Raw genomic sequence first — 16,238 nt, 5'->3', positions numbered from 1 at the left:
CGATACCCTGCTCGTAGCGGAGAGACCTACACACCAACTCTACTCTACTCTCTCCACACAAAGCAAAACGGACATCAGTACAAAATTAGATGCCAGGGTCATCAACGAAGGCAAAGTAACCATGTTAATTAATGCTGCATTAATTCTGAAAAAGAACAAAGTTATACTAGGTCAAAAATATTCCAAACGGTCCTATGGAATGGACAGATTCTGGCAGATCTTTTTTTTTGGGAATCAGACAAAGCAACATGCAGCTCAAATAAAGTATTCGTACAAGGACATACCAGGGTTGGGCTCAATTCATAATTTTTGAATTGACTCCCATTCAACTCATGACTTGAAATTCAAATTGAATTGGCCACACCCCACAGGATGTAGAATTTGAGTTTGAGTGACAGAAAGTATAATTTAATTCAGTGCAATTCAAATAAATTCCACTCAGTCATAGAACATGAGAGTCTCATTGAATCTGACAGGTCACACTTGCAGATACCAAAGAATATATCACTTTTCTCGGGAAACAATGTTCATAGACTCTTTTAACCTTAGTGCTAAGAATAGCCAATTATATTTCCAGCAACCGTTTCATTTATTTGGCTTCTTTTTGAAACCCTCACGGTCAACTTGCATTCTCGGAAATGTAATATATTCCCTATATTGAACAACATTTAAGTGATTAATGAAATATAATAACTTAGAATATTCGCATACAGGTTTGTCCTGAAAATCAATTGTTTCAACAATATTTTATATGCATGTATATAACAACATGTTAGATTTTTTATGTACAATATGTATATTTGTATAGACTACACCTAATATAGAATAGAAGAAAATAAAAATGTATTTGTCACATGCGCCAAATACAACAGGTGTAGACCTTACCGTGAAATGCTTACTTACAAGCCAACAATGCAGTTTTAAGAAAATAGAGTTAAGAAAATATTTACTAAATAAACTATAGTAAAAAATGAAAAATATACTGTATATATATATTTTAAGTAACACAATAAAATAACAATAATGAGGTTATATAAAGGGGGAACCGGTACCGAGTCAATGAATTGAATTGGAATTTATGAGGCATTCTCAATTCAATTCCGAATTGAGCCCAACCCTGGGACATACATACATGGATTTGCACAGACAGACCCAGAACGTCATACATAAGCCTTTTATAAACTTCTCAGTGTTTAGTATGCATCCAATGTTCCCTATTGACTCCTGGTCATTTGGAATGCAAAGTAGGTATGGGGCGGCTCATCTCTGCTTGATAAGTGAGTCTTCAGACTTGCACAGCCCCATTCACCCGAGGTACACGAAACAGATAGCCACCACCTCAGACACACACACACGCACGAATGCACACACATACTGTATACACACACACACTCTTTATACGATTTGTTTAAATAACAACTCAAGAATTGCAGAGCCACATGACTTTGGACTGAATCATATCTTCCTTCTGCTAAATCCTTCTCCCTCCTGTCTCCTGATTCTGCCTCTTCAACCCTACTCTCCTCCCTTTCCGCCTTATTTGACTCTCACTGTCCCCTTTCCAACCGGCCGGCTCGACCCTCCCATCCTGGCTGAGTGACTCAATGCATGCTCACAGAACAGGGCTGTGGGTGACTGAGAAACAATTTAGGAAAACTAAACTTCCGGAGGACCTATCATCCTTCCACTCCCTCCTCTCTACCTTCTCTTCTTCTGTATCTGCTGCTAAAGCCGCTTTCTATCACTCTAAAATTCCAAGCCTCTGCCTCCAACCCTGGGAAACTATTTTCCACCTTTTCCTCCCTCCTTAATCCTCCACCTCCTCCCCCTCCCTCCTCCCTCTCTGCAGACGACTTTGTCAACCACTTTGAAAAAAAGGTAGATGACATCCACTCCTCATTCACGCAGTCCACTGGTCCCACTCACACAGAACTACCCTACCTACGCCTTGACCTCTTTCTCCCCTCTCTCTCCAGATTAAATCCTGTGACTCATCAACTCATCCCTGACCACTAGCTGCAACCTCTCTGACTTCAAGATGGCCAGAGTCGCCCCTTCTTAAGAAACCAACACTCGACCCCTCTGCTGTAAAAAACTACAGACTGGTATATCTTCTTTCTTTTCTTTCCAAAACACTTGAGCGTGCTGTCTCTGACCAACTCTCTCGTTAGCTCTCACAGAATGATCTTCCTGACCCTAACCAGTCAGGCTTCAAGACGGGTCACTTAACTAAGACTGATCTCCTCTGTGTCATGGAGGCTCTCTGCTCTGCCAATGTTGACTCTCTCTCCTCCTTTCTCATCCTCCTATATCTATCTACTGCCTTCGACACCACAAACCATTAGATCCTCCTCTCCACCCTCTCAGGGCTGGGCGTCTCAGGCTCTGCACACTCCTGGATTGCATCCTACCTGGCAGGTCGCTCCTACCAGGCGGTGTGGAGAGTATCTGTGTCTGCACCACGTGCTCTCACTACTGGTGTCCCCCAGGGCTCGGTTCTAGGCCCTCTCCTCTTTTCTCTTTACACCAAGTCAATCGGCTCCGTCATATCCTCTCATGGTCTCTCCTATCATTGCTATGCGGATTAACCTCAACTACTTTTCTCATTCCCCCCTTTTGACACCGAGGTGGTGACACGCATCTCTGCGTGCCTGGCAGATATCTCAGCTTGGATGTCGTCCCACACCTCAAGCTCAACCTCGACAAGACGGAGCTGCTCTTCCTCCAAGGGAAGGCCTGCCCGCTCCAAGACCTCTCCATCATGGTCGACAACTCCACGGTTTCCCCCTCCAAGAATGCAAAGAACTTTGGCGTGACCCTGGACAACACCCTGTCGTCCTCTGCAAACTTCAAAGCAGTGACTCACTCCTGCAGGTTCATGCTCTACAACATCCGTAGAGTACGACTTTTCCTCAAACAGGAAGTGGCGCAGGTCCTAATTCAGGCATTCATCATATCCCGTCTGGACTACTGCTCTCTGTTGGCTGGGCTCCCCGCTCGTGCCATCAAACCCTTGAAACATTCAGAACGCCACAGCCTGTCTGGTGTTCAACCTTCAACCTTCCCCTCTCCTCCATACACTCCACTGGCTTCCAGTCATAAGCTCCCATTTACTACAAAACCATGGCGCTTGCATACGGAGCAGCAAGAGGAACTGCCCCTCCCTACCTTCAGGCTATGCTCAAACCCTACATCCCAACTCGAGCACTCCATTCTGCCACCTCTGGTCTCTTGGCTGTCCCACCCCTACGGGAGATCAGCTCCCGCTCAACCCAGTCAAAGCTCACCCCAATGGTGGAACCAGCTTCCCCCTGATGCTAGGACAGCAGAGTCCGTGCTAAAATGTCTGAAACCCTACATCTTCAAAGAGTATCTTAAATAAGACATCTGTCTTATTCCCCTCACCAAAACAATTTATAAGAGCGTCTGCTAAATTACTCAAACATAAAAATGGAAATGTAAAATTGAAATTGAATTGACCTCAAGTCTGTAGATCACTACTTGAAAAGACGCCCCACTTTGAAGGCAGATCTCAGTTGCGATGTTAACTCATGGAGTGAGTAGAGTATCCTTCCCTGCAGCTCACTGCGTCTCTCTGTAGGCGAAAGGCAACCCCAGCCCTGGGCTATATAGACCTAATGGATGAGAGAAGAATAGCAACACACTGTTAAAATGCAATGTGAGCCCTGGGGTTCCTTTGAAATTGGGTTTGAGTTTGTTTGTTTGCTCTCTTTCCACAACTACTGCAGAGCTACATGCAGTAAAAGAAAGTAATTGTGTGAGTCAACAGAGAAATGTGTCATCATGTCTCTGAGGAGAATGTTTGCATTGCTTTTGGATCTGAGGACACCTCAGTTGAAAGGAAGAAGATAAGTAGCAGAGAGGTTTTTTAAGAAGAGGATCTTAGACACTCAACCCAACCACAACACCTGGGGCAATCTAACTTCCTCATTTATAAACATAGACAGTCAAAGAGAAAGTGTACAGCCAAGACACACCTGGCTCATATGCTGTTGGTAAAATGTAGTGGGATATTTCCCAGAGGTGAGTTGAAATGGGATCGAAAGGGATAATGGGAGTTGGACATTATACTGTGTTGACACTCACAGTGAAGCACTCAAAAAGCATTAACGATACAGATTCAGTGAATCAACACACCTGCTGTTTACAGTATTTGTCCACAATAATTGAAGTCCTTCAGGTCGGTTTACTTTTCACTATCCAGCAAGCAAAGTATCACGCGTGTGTGTGCTTAGTGTTAGTGTGCAGAGCTTGAGGGAGCACAAACGCACACATGCAGGCACGCACACGGGCACACACACTGGTGACGCTCGTTGAGTTTGGTACAGCTCTGGAGTTATCCTCTCCGGTGTTGGAGAAGGTTGCCCAGCAACTGTGAATTTGTTCTGGCATGGTTTCTGCCCTCACAGTTTGGGCTACCAGCATCATGTATACATATCTATCCATATCCTCCTCTGATCTATCCATCCCTATCCTGTTCTGAACCACAAGGGCTCAATTCAACACAGTAGGGGAATCGAGCAGCAGAGGAGGAGGAACCAATTAATTCCAATAGGATCACTACAGTTAGTTCTACGGTATCAATATGTTAGTTCTATGTCTAAAAATGGACCAGCTCCCTCACTTGATGTAGTTGTACTGACTTATTCTTATATTCTGGCAACATGATCAAACTAACATAATACACATACTTCTATATCACGACCATACAGTTCCAGCTTTGGGAGTGTAGGGTTTTAACATACAGTAGTTTGCTACATGCCAATAACATACTGTGTGTTGTGTGTGCTTCAGTTGCTGTGTTGCCATATAAAGTAAATAAATGAACAGGCACATCATTGAAAAAAACTGAGCCTTGAGCACTGAGGGAAGGAATTGTGGTGAGGGTATGAGAGGGGAGATGCTGTGAGTTTAGAAAAAAAATTGCAAAAAAGAAAAGAGGTGGATTGCGAGAATAAGAGAATGGAGGAACGGGAATGTGGGAGAGAAAGGAATGTGGGAGAGAAAGATTGGGAGAAATAAAAGCCAGAGAGTGGGTCAGAGAGAGTCAGAGAGAGAGACTGAGAGAGGGAAAGAGAGAGAGACAGTGAAAGACTCATTCAGTTGAAGGGTGAGAGATTCAGGCTGCTGAGATTATTTTATTAACGTAATCTGCCCGCCAGACTTGTCCTCAGATCACCCAAAGCCTCCTGCCCTCCGGGAAGAGAGAGTGAGAGAGAGAGAGAGGGAGCGAGGGAGAGAGAGAGAGGGAGCGAGGGAGAGAGAGAGAGACCGAGAGGGAGAGAGAGAGAGAGAGAGAGAGAGAGAGAGAGAGAGAGAGAGAGAGAGAGAGAGAGAGAGAGAGAGAGAGAGAGAGAGAGAGAGAGAGACCGAGAGGGAGAGAGAGAGAGAGAGAGAGAGAGAGAGAGAGAGAGAGAGAGAGAGAGAGACCGAGAGGGGGAGAGAGAGAGAGGGCAAACAGAGCGAGGTCAAACGAAGGAAAGAACGAATGAAGGAGTGAAAGGGGGTCACCTCGGTGTGTCCGATCTGACACAGTGACACTGCTGGAGAGACCCACTCATCACACAGGGTAATTAACCACAACAGAAGGGGCTCCACGGATGCTGCTAACACCCCCGTCAACACCCACACAACTAGGCCACACACGACGAGTAGGAGGGGTCTGGGTGGAGGGAGGAGTGGAGGGTGGAGGGTGGAGGGGGAGTCAAGGTGCCCTCTCCAATGTGTACTTCTGTACATTTCTCTCCCTGTTAAGGACGTATTTTCTGTTTCGTAATAGATGAAAATATACTACGGCAAGAGTGTCAAGGTCCGCAGCACTGCTGGTTTTCATCAGTCATCTCTTCCTCTCTCAGGGACTGATCCAGTTCTGTGATTCAATATAACTCAATCAGCTACCAGTGACAAATGAAAACCTGGGACTTGAAGGCCCATATTTGAAACCCACCATAGCCATTTGAGAGTGAAACTGCTTCTTCCATAGCCTTTCTGTGCTCCACACAAAATACAGATCCACCTCTCCTCCCCGGTGGTCCTACTGCATCATCATTAATGCTGTGATCCCCGCTCTGTGTCTCTGACTGTGGGAGCAAATGTCATCACTCCAGACTGGATCCTGCCCACCGGCCTTTCTACTGCTACATCAATAATCTACTGTACTACACCATCATATTACAGACAGATCGGTACAGTCCCTTATTCGGGTTAGGAAATGGAGAAAGAGAGAGAGAGAGGAAGAGGAAAAATAAGGAGGTGTGAGGTGGGGTAGAGAGAGAAATATAAGGCTTTAAAGGGAAATTGAGTCTATCAAGCATTTTTGTGCAACGAATCTCCCCTCAATCTCATGTACAGTCCAGGGAGGCAGGAATAGTGTCAGTGCATTAGTCAGTGCAGCATGCAAGAGGATCTAGTTTAATACCATTGAGATGATGGATACACAGAGGCAGGCAGAAAGGGAGAAACTGTCTATTAAGCGTTTCTTGGGCTTAGGAAACAGGAATTTCTAGTGTTGTAAATGAAAAGGTATGGAGAACAGTGGCTGTACATTAGCTCAACATCCATAAGGATATGGTAATAACCACTGAGCTGATGAATAGAGGATTACTGGAGATGATTAATGTGCTAGATGTCTGCAAGGGAGGGTGTTCATCATACGGCACTATGGGTGAAACCTTGAGGCTGCACACACACATGCATGGGAGAAGAACACACACACACATGCATACATGCACACACACAAACAGACACACCAGTGTTGTAGTCCTCGAGACCACATATTGAGTGTCTTGGTTTTCTCTCGGTGTCATTTGTACTCGGTCTTGACTCGATCTCGGACAGTGAGGACTAGTAATTTCTTCCCGAGACCAGCCGAGACCAGCAAGGGAACAAAACTCATAATTATCAGCTTCCATTCAGTCAGCACATAAAACCGCTTCGCCAGGCCAAATATATACACTCCTTTCTTGAAACAGTAATATCTTAACAGCCTTCATATCTATTATAGACATGTTTGCGCAGTGGCAAATTTATAGGCCTTCAGTGTGTGACAGGTTCGTGATTCTGAAAGGACAGCAACCATAATACCAGCGCACTCATGCAGGAGAGTGCACTTTTTGTAAAACACAAAGGGCCAGTGGTGTAGTAATATATAATACATGCCATTTAGCAGACACTTTTATCCAAAGCGACTTACAGTCATGCGTGCATTCATTTTTACGTATGGGTGGTCCCGGGGATCGAACCCACTACCCTGGCGTTACAAGCGCCATGCTCTACCAATTGAGCTACAGAGGACCACCCATGGAGGGTATACGCAGGTATAAACCGTAAACACACTTTTCTTTCAGTGGGCATTGCTTATACTCACTTCTTAATCCCTACAGATGCGTATCGAAGTAGTGTATACGATTGATCAATTATGTATTACAATAGAGAAATCATGCACAAAGTAGCCTACACAATTGCAAAGCAGGTGAAATATATTCACATGAGCGCCGCACACATAGTGTCACGATCGTCTGAAGGAGCGGACCAATACGCAGCGCGTGGAGTGAACATGATGACTTTATTTAATTAAAGCAACCACGAAAAAACAACAAATGACGATACGTGAAGTCCTCTGTGACACCGACAGAACATACAACACTGGAACAATAACCCACAAAACAAAGGAGAAAACACACAGAATATATATGGCTCCCAATCAGAGATAACGAGCCGACAGCTGACACTCGTTACCTCCGATTGGGAGTCATAGACCAATCACCACTAGACACAAACAAAATGAAACTCACCCATCCCCAACACCACCAAATGAAATACACCCAAACCAATGACAATGAACAACCCTGGCTCAAATATCAAAGTCCATGGAGCCAGAGTGTCACAGTACCCCCCCCTAAAGGTGCGAACTCCGGGCGCACCAATATCAGGACTAGGGGAGGGTCTGGGTGAGCGTCTGTCCACGGTGGCGGCTCTGGCCCCGGTCGTGATCCCCACCCCACCACAGTCACAACCTGCTTCGGTAGCCTCCTCCCAATGACCACCCTCCAACTAACCCCACCTGGACTAAGGGGCAACACCGGACTAAGGGGCAGCATCGGCCTAAGGGGCAGCACCGGGATAAGGGGCAGCACCGGGATAAGGGGCAGCACCGGGACCAGGGGCAGCACCGGGCTAAGGGGCAGCACCGGACTAAGGGGCAGCACCGGACTACGGGGCAGTACCGGACTAAGGGGCAGTACCGGACTAAGGGGCAGTACCAGGCTAAGGGACAGCACCAGGATAAGGGACAGCAACAGGATAAGGAGCAACACCGAGCTAAGGGGCAGCACCTGACTAAATGGCGTATCCTGGCTGGCTGGCTCTGGCGGATCCTGGCTGGCTGGCGGATCCTGGCTGGACGGCTCTGACGGATCCCGGTTGGACGGCTCTGGCGGATCCCGGCTGGACGGCTCTGGCGGATCCTGGCTGGACGGCTCTGGCGGATCCTGGCTGGACGGCTCATGGCTGGCTGACGGAACTGGCTGCTCATGGCTGGCTAACGGATCTGGCTGCTCGCGGCTGGCTAACGGATCTGGCTGCTCGTGGCTGGCTGACGGATCTGGCTGCTCATGGCTGGCTGACGGATCTGGCTGCTCGTGGCCGACTGACGGATCTGGCTGCTCATGGCCGACTGACGGATCTGGCTGATCCTGTCTGGCGGAAGGCTCTGGCTGATCCTGTCTGGCAGAAGGCTCTGGCTGATCCTGTCTGGCAGAAGGCTCTGGCTGATCCTGTCTGGCAGAAGGCTCTGGCTGATCCTGTCTGGCGGAAGGCTCTGGCTGATCCTGTCTGGCGGAAGGCTCTAGCGGCTCCGGTCTGGCGGACGGCTCTGATGGCTCATGGCAGACGGGCGGCTTTGCAGGCTTTGGGCAGACGGGCAGTTCAGGCCCCGTTGGGCAGACGGCAGACTCTGGCCGTTTGAGGCGCATCGTAGGCCTGGTGCGTGGTGCCGGAACAGGAGGTACCGGGCTGAGGACACGCATCTCAGGGCTAGTGCGGGGAGAAGCAACAGGGCATGCTGGACCCTGGGGACGCACCGTAGGCCTGATGCGTGGTGCCGGAACTGGAGGTACCGGGCTGAGGACACGCATCTCAGGGCTAGGGCGGGTAGCAGCAACAGGGCATGCTTGGCCCTGGGGACGCACCGTAGGCCTGATGCGTGGTGCCGGAACTGGAGGTACCGGGCTGAGGACACGCATCTCAGGGCTAGTGCGGGGAGTCGGAACAGGGCATGCTGGACCCTGGGGACTCCCATAACGCCTAGTGCGGGGAGCCGGAACAGGGCATGCTGGACCCTGGGGACTCACCTCACGCCTAGTGCGGAGAGCAGGAACAGGCCGGGCGGGGCTGGCGACGCGCACCGTATCCCTGGTGCGAGTGGCCGGAACAGGCCGGGCCGGGCTGGCGAAGCGCACCGTATCCCTGGTGCGTGGAGTAGGAACAGGCCGGGCTGGGCTGGCGAAGCGCACCGTATCCCTGGTGCGTGGAGTAGGAACAGGCCGGGCTGGGCTGGCGAAGCGCACCGTATCCCTGGTGCGTGGAGTAGGAACAGGCCGGGCTGAGCTGGCGACGCGCACCGCATACTTGGTGCGTATGGCAGGAACAGGCCGAACCGGGCTGGCGACGCGCACCTTACACTTAGTGCGAGGGACCGGAACAGGCCGTACCGCACGGGGAACACACACTACTGGCTGCACCTCGGGACTAGGAACGGGCCGGACCGAACTGGTTACACACCCCAGTACCTCACGCCGTGCCTCAACACCTTCCTTCCCTGCTTTACCCAGTAGCCCCCTTGACCTGGTAGCCCACTGAATCCGTCCCTTCTCTGCCTCCGTCAGCCCCCTTAACCTGGCAGCCCTCTGACTCTGCCTTGTGGCAGCCTCCTGCTGCTCCGTCGCCCAAGCCATGTGCCCCCCCAAAAATTTCTTGGGGTTGCCTCTCGTCCTTCCGACGTTGGCTCTGCCGACGCCGTTGCTCCTCTCTCCGTCGCCTCTCCTCTGTTTCGCTCCATGGACGGCGATCCATGCCGTCCAGGATTTCTTCCCACGTCCAGGACCCTTTACCGTCCAACAGTTCCTCCCATGTCCAGACCCTTTGCTCCTGGACGCGCTGCTTGGTCCTTTTTTGGTGGGTTATTCTGTCACGATCGTCTGAAGGAGCGGACCAATACGCAGCACGTGGAGTGAACATGATGACTTTATTTAATTAAAGCAACCACGAAAAAACAACAAATGACGATACGTGAAGTCCTCTGTGACACCGACAGAACATACAACACTGGAACAATAACCCACAAAACAAAGGAGAAAACACACAGAATATATATGGCTCCCAATCAGAGATAACGAGCCGACAGCTGACACTCGTTACCTCCGATTGGGAGTCATAGACCAATCACCACTAGACACAAACAAAATGAAACTCACCCATCCCCAACACCACCAAATGAAATACACCCAAACCAATGACAATGAACAACCCTGGCTCAAATATCAAAGTCCATGGAGCCAGAGTGTCACACATAGCCTAGTTTCATCGGAATATCATCTGCAGGCAGCAAGAGTGTTCAGCTCTCAACTGGTTTTGGCATGGAGCAGCTCACAGAAGAAGGACATCGGTAGCGGGTAGGGTAGGAAAGACGTTTCAATTTATGATATCTACCAGTAAATGCTAACTAAGGCAACAATGGGTATGCAAACCAGGTGTTGAAAAAGTTTAGTCCGAAGTGTTGGGGAGTGAGGCCCTGACTGGCCCACCCAATCAGATTGATGTGGTTTAAGCATGGTTGTGGATTTAGACCATCACATTTTTGTATTTTTTCTATTAAAAAAAGAATGATTTTGAAAAATCTATAAGAAAACTCATAAAAAAACATAGGAAAACATAGGATCTTTCACACAGAGTGCCTTTCCTTCGCTGGGCGGGCCGTTTTGGGAACTTTTTGGCAAAATTAGAGTACCCACTTCTCCAGGTACCACTACACCACTACATAGGGCGGATGGATTCTACGGTATCTTAGACACTTTAATCATGTTTACATATCTGCATTACTCATCTCATATGTATATACTGTTTTCTATACTATTCTACTGTATCTTAGTCCATGCCGCTCTAACATCGCTCGTCCATATATGTATATATTCTTAATTTATTCCTTACTTAGATTTGTGTCTATTGGGTAATTGTTGTGAAATTGTTAGATATTACTTGTTACATATTACTGCACTGCCGGAGCTAGAATCACAAGCATTTCGCTACACTAGCAATAACATCTGCTAAACACCTGTATGTGACCAATAACATTTGATTTAATTTGATTTGGAAAGACAGCGGTCACACACAGCATGATGTTAAAGAATAAGCAGTCCATAAACTCGGACATAATAAGCCAGTAGGTCCCAATCATGACAATACAAAAACACAACCATTAAGTGGAACTGACAGCGTTTTAACTACTTTGCAGATATGAAACAAACAGACAATCATAATATCAGTAAAAAATATCAAATTCCCAGTTTATGCTACAAAACCTACCTTATAGGAGGTTTTAAAAATAGGTTCTACTTGACTCAACATTCCATGACATACACTAAGGCATTGCTGGCAGAATAGATGGATGCAGTTCAATGCATGATTAATATAATTCACCAATACATTTCTTGGTAGTCCAAAAAATATTGCTATCAGGTTGCAAATGACAGCTGGCCTGGTACATTGTTTGCTGCCTCCCTTCGGGATGCACTGTTTCAGTTTCAATGACTCGATATTCTGGACAAAAACAAACAAATGTAACTAAGGCTGGGAATGTCAATACAATCAAACTAGCAAGGGCAATGATCACAAGTCAGTCATAACATGGCTAATAGGCTAGCGTATCTATTTATGTAGCAAGCTAAAAACAAGGAGCCTAACGTTAGCTAGATAGCTAGTCATGTCATGCCATTGGAGGAGTGGGTGAGTGACTGACTTTTTCATATCATTTTTCGGTGGCTATACACAGCTAGGGATGAAGGTGTCATTTGGTTAGCTAGCATGAACTTGAACGACTGTTATACAGTTAGCATATCTCTTGCGTTCGCAAATTCACTCTGGCTATCTACTCCGATTTCAGAGCACTCTCGTCTGAGTGTGCAGAACAACTGATTAATTTACGAACGCGAACACCCGTTGAATATGACCGGTGTCAGTAAATGTAGGCAAAAAAAATAATAGTTAGTCAAGAACGCTCCAGATAACATGCAAACAGCCTAACCAGCTCTGCTACGGCGAGTAAAATGGTCAGAGTGAAGTGTTCTCTCATTTGTGTCAGGAAGTAGCTAGCTAGCAAGCTAGTCAACTTTAGCCAGTTAGCTTGGGTGCTTGGTTGGGACAAGCATGCATTGGCAGGCCAGCTGCAGAAGGACGAGGAGGCTACAATGCCCCATCGTTTATCAGTGCAATTTTGACGGCCAACTAGCTGAAAAGTTTGAGAGGGTTTATCTTATATTCCTTTGTTAGATTTGAGCTCATCTTGCTCTGGCTAGCATTGGTTTTTGATCTTGTTGTTGTTGATGTGCATAACTGAGGGACAGAGAGCCTACCTTTTCATGGTTGTTTGATCAATAGGACTGTAAAGTTCCCAAATGTAAGAGGACTCCTGTGGTGTTTACATATTTTCAGAAATCCATTCAGGTGTATTTTGTGGCTTTTGGCAAATGCGTTCTAATGATTTAAAGTCACGCTGTTGCAACTGCCTGTAAACACACAGTTCAGTTCAAAGTGAATGATGGCAGGCCCATGTGGCAAATTGCTTGTTTGTATAAAGGTCTACTGTAACTCTGATTGGCTATAGTGCACCGGTCTGTGTAGACTCCGGTCCTGGACAAGACAGATGTTTTTATTCAGTTTTATTTACTGCAGTGTCTATTAATTGTCCAAACACACGGCCGCTTTCCCACTCTATATTGCTATATAATTTTCACAAATGCCTTAGTATTCGTAATTCCCCAAAATTCTAAGAATGAATGAAAACGTGAAAATGACCATATCTAACTGGTCGCTTGTCAGATATAAAAACATGAACAGATGTTAATAAGATTTAATGTTGCTAAAATGCTGTCAGTTCCACGTTAAATGCGAAAAATTCACACACATAAGTTATTTTCAAAGAGATGGCTAACAACAGCAAGCGCTGCAGCAGGTGTTATCAAAGTCGATGTTCAAATCAAATCAAATCGAATTTTATTGGCCACATGCGCCAAATACAGCAGGTGCAGACATTACAGTGAAATGCTTACCTACAGCCCTTAACCAACAGTGCATTTATTTTTTAATAAAAAAGTAAAATAAAACAACAACAAAAAAGTGTTGCTCATTTGTTACCTTCTCCCTTTTCAAGAATAACTTCCATCAAGATAAAAACCCTGTTCCACTCACCAGATGATGATAATTTGAAACGTAACTTCTTGTTGAAAGTTATTCTTGAAACAAAAATAACAAATTAGCAACAACATCTTATTTGATAACACCTGCTGCAGCCCCTGCAAACTAGCCGACAGCAAAAGCTAGCTAGCTAGACCGTGTGAAAACTCCTGCTCACTATTGCGCAGTGACCTGTTGGCCTTCAAGAAGGCACAAGTTTCCATACATTTTGGTAAAAATAGTCCCATTGTCACTCCAAAACGTTGCCCTAATACAGTTGAATGGCATATGCCTTTATCTAGCTTCTGATGGCCTAGCCAATGGCTGATTTAGCTAGCTAGATTTATCTCCACAGAGACCAGCTAAAGAAAATCCTGATTGGATCTTTTTTTCTCTTTAGTGTTAACCCTTTCCTTTCCAACAAAAACTGAAGAGATTAAATCAGAACATCATTGAAAATAATAATATAATTAGCATTATTTTTATGTTATTATAATAATTATTTTATAAATCCTTAGCCCTTCTCTGAAGGCGTAGAAGGCCCATTGTTCCCCATTGTGTTTGGGTTAGTAATAATTTGTAGAGTGGCTCTATTTTCCCTCAGCATGCATTTTTTCACTGTTCTGAGTGTCTAAAGAATCCATATGTTGTTCTGAAATATGAACACAGAAATACTGGGCATTTTGAACTCTTATTATGGTGGTGATTTGACAAAATTACAATCATGGTCTTGAATTGGACTCGCATTTTTCTGGTCTCGGTTTTGACTCGGTCTCGGACCCCTTGTCCCCCTCCCGGTCTTGACTCGGTCTCGCCCCCCCTCCGGTCTTGGTCTTGACTCGGACTCGATTTGCTCCGGTCTTGGTCTTGAATCGGTCTCGCTTCAGGTGGTCTCGAACACAACACTGACACACACACACACACACACACACACACACACACACACACACACACACACACACACACACACACACACACACACACACACAAACATGAATCAACTTCATGCTACTGATATATGCTACTGTTGTGAGGCAGAGCCTACTGTGTGTTGGGCCTGGTCTTGTCTCAGCAGGACTGTTGTGAGAACATTTAACATGAGGTTACTGGCGACTAGGGTCATACGATACAGTACAGGCCAATGGCACAGACAGAACCTACACTCAAAACAATCACATTGCAATAGGAAAAACAAGTAATTGATAATCAGATCACAGAGAGAGAGAGATGTCTTGGAGTATATGTCCCTCAGTGAGACAAATACACAAATGAACAGTAGTGCTGTGGCCTTGATCAATGTTTCAGTGTGTGACCTGCCTGGCCTCAGTGATCCTCCTCCATGGTCTGTCCTGAGAGGCATGGATCTGAGAAAGTAGTTATAGCTCTGTTAGCTGATAACCATGCTGGTGCAGAGAATAACCCCCACTGAGCTATTGACACAAAGCTCTCTGTGGGGGGCTGGGAGTGATCTGGAGGACAGGAGGGGAGAGTGGGAGGACAGGAGGGGAGAGGAAAGAGTTGAGAGGGGAAAGAGGGGAAGAAAGGAGGGGAGAGGAGAGTGGGAGGACAGGAGGGTAAACAGGGAGGCAAGAAGGGGAGAGTGGAAGCAAGGAAGGGAGAGGGGGAGGCAAAAAGGAAGGTCCAAGGGGTTATTGAGGGTCTGGGATGATAATATTTGTGGCCACAAGAGAGACATCCTAGCAGGAACCCAGTTTCCAGAATGACCAATTTGAAGGTTTGTTAGTCTCAGTATAGAGATGGATTGTGGGAGGAGGAACAGTGGATCTGGTACTGAGCTAAACTACAGGGACTGCAGTATCACAGACTAACAGCTACATTTACTTCAGAGGCAATTTGTAAGTGATAAAAGTGCTAAAGATGGATGTAGAGATGGAGAGAGTTAGAGAGAGAGAGAGAGAGCATTTGTACCGGCGCTGTGATTGTTTTGGGGAATAATCGTTGATGCTTCTGCTTGGAAATGTATGTTTCCTGTCTTCTCACTCTTCCTCTATGGCAGTTTGCCAGCTGCGAAGAACTCCCTGACCAGTGTCTCTGGTTGCCATGGTGATATGACTGCTTCTGTTGAGTAGTTCTGAGACTGAGGGTGAGACATAATAACCGTTATTTGAGTGAGTGGGACGGTTCAATAACTAATTGTTACTTCTTTTATCCACCTTCCCTCCCGCAACGTTCTCCATTTTACCAGAAACGAAACTATCAAAAGACTTATATGGCTGTCAGCTGTTTGTGTGGGGAAAAAACTGGGAAGAGATTCTAACACACACACACACACAACACACCATCCCTTCTTTGGGAATAATTTATATCTGTATGCAATATTGATCTGATTGAGTCAATATACAGTATCTGATTGCATTGCTACCCCGACTCCTTGCTCCGGCTAAACGCTACGCCACACCCACGGATATTAGTTTCTTCGCCACAATGAGTCTGGATCTGAGTACCTCCCTGACCCTTCAACGAATGCGAACACATTCGGGGCCGTCTGATTGGTCTAAAAACGGATGGGTTGGGCCAGAGCCAGAACACACGTGGGTAAAGCGGCAGTTTGAAAATTCCTCATTCATTGGCTTTGATACTCTGATTAGTTAGAGACGATCCAATCGCTGATTACTTTGTTTGGTACAAAGCCCCTCATGCTCCTCAGCACCACAGACGACTTCAATGATGGCACTCAGACTAAAGTATGCAGCGAACGGCAGAGCAGCGTAGTCATTTAGTGTGAGCCGTCAGGCTATATACAGTATCTC

Source organism: Coregonus clupeaformis, chromosome 24, assembly GCF_020615455.1.
Source record: "Coregonus clupeaformis isolate EN_2021a chromosome 24, ASM2061545v1, whole genome shotgun sequence".
Classification (NCBI taxonomy): domain Eukaryota; kingdom Metazoa; phylum Chordata; class Actinopteri; order Salmoniformes; family Salmonidae; genus Coregonus; species Coregonus clupeaformis.
This window is presented reverse-complemented; position numbering follows the sequence as displayed.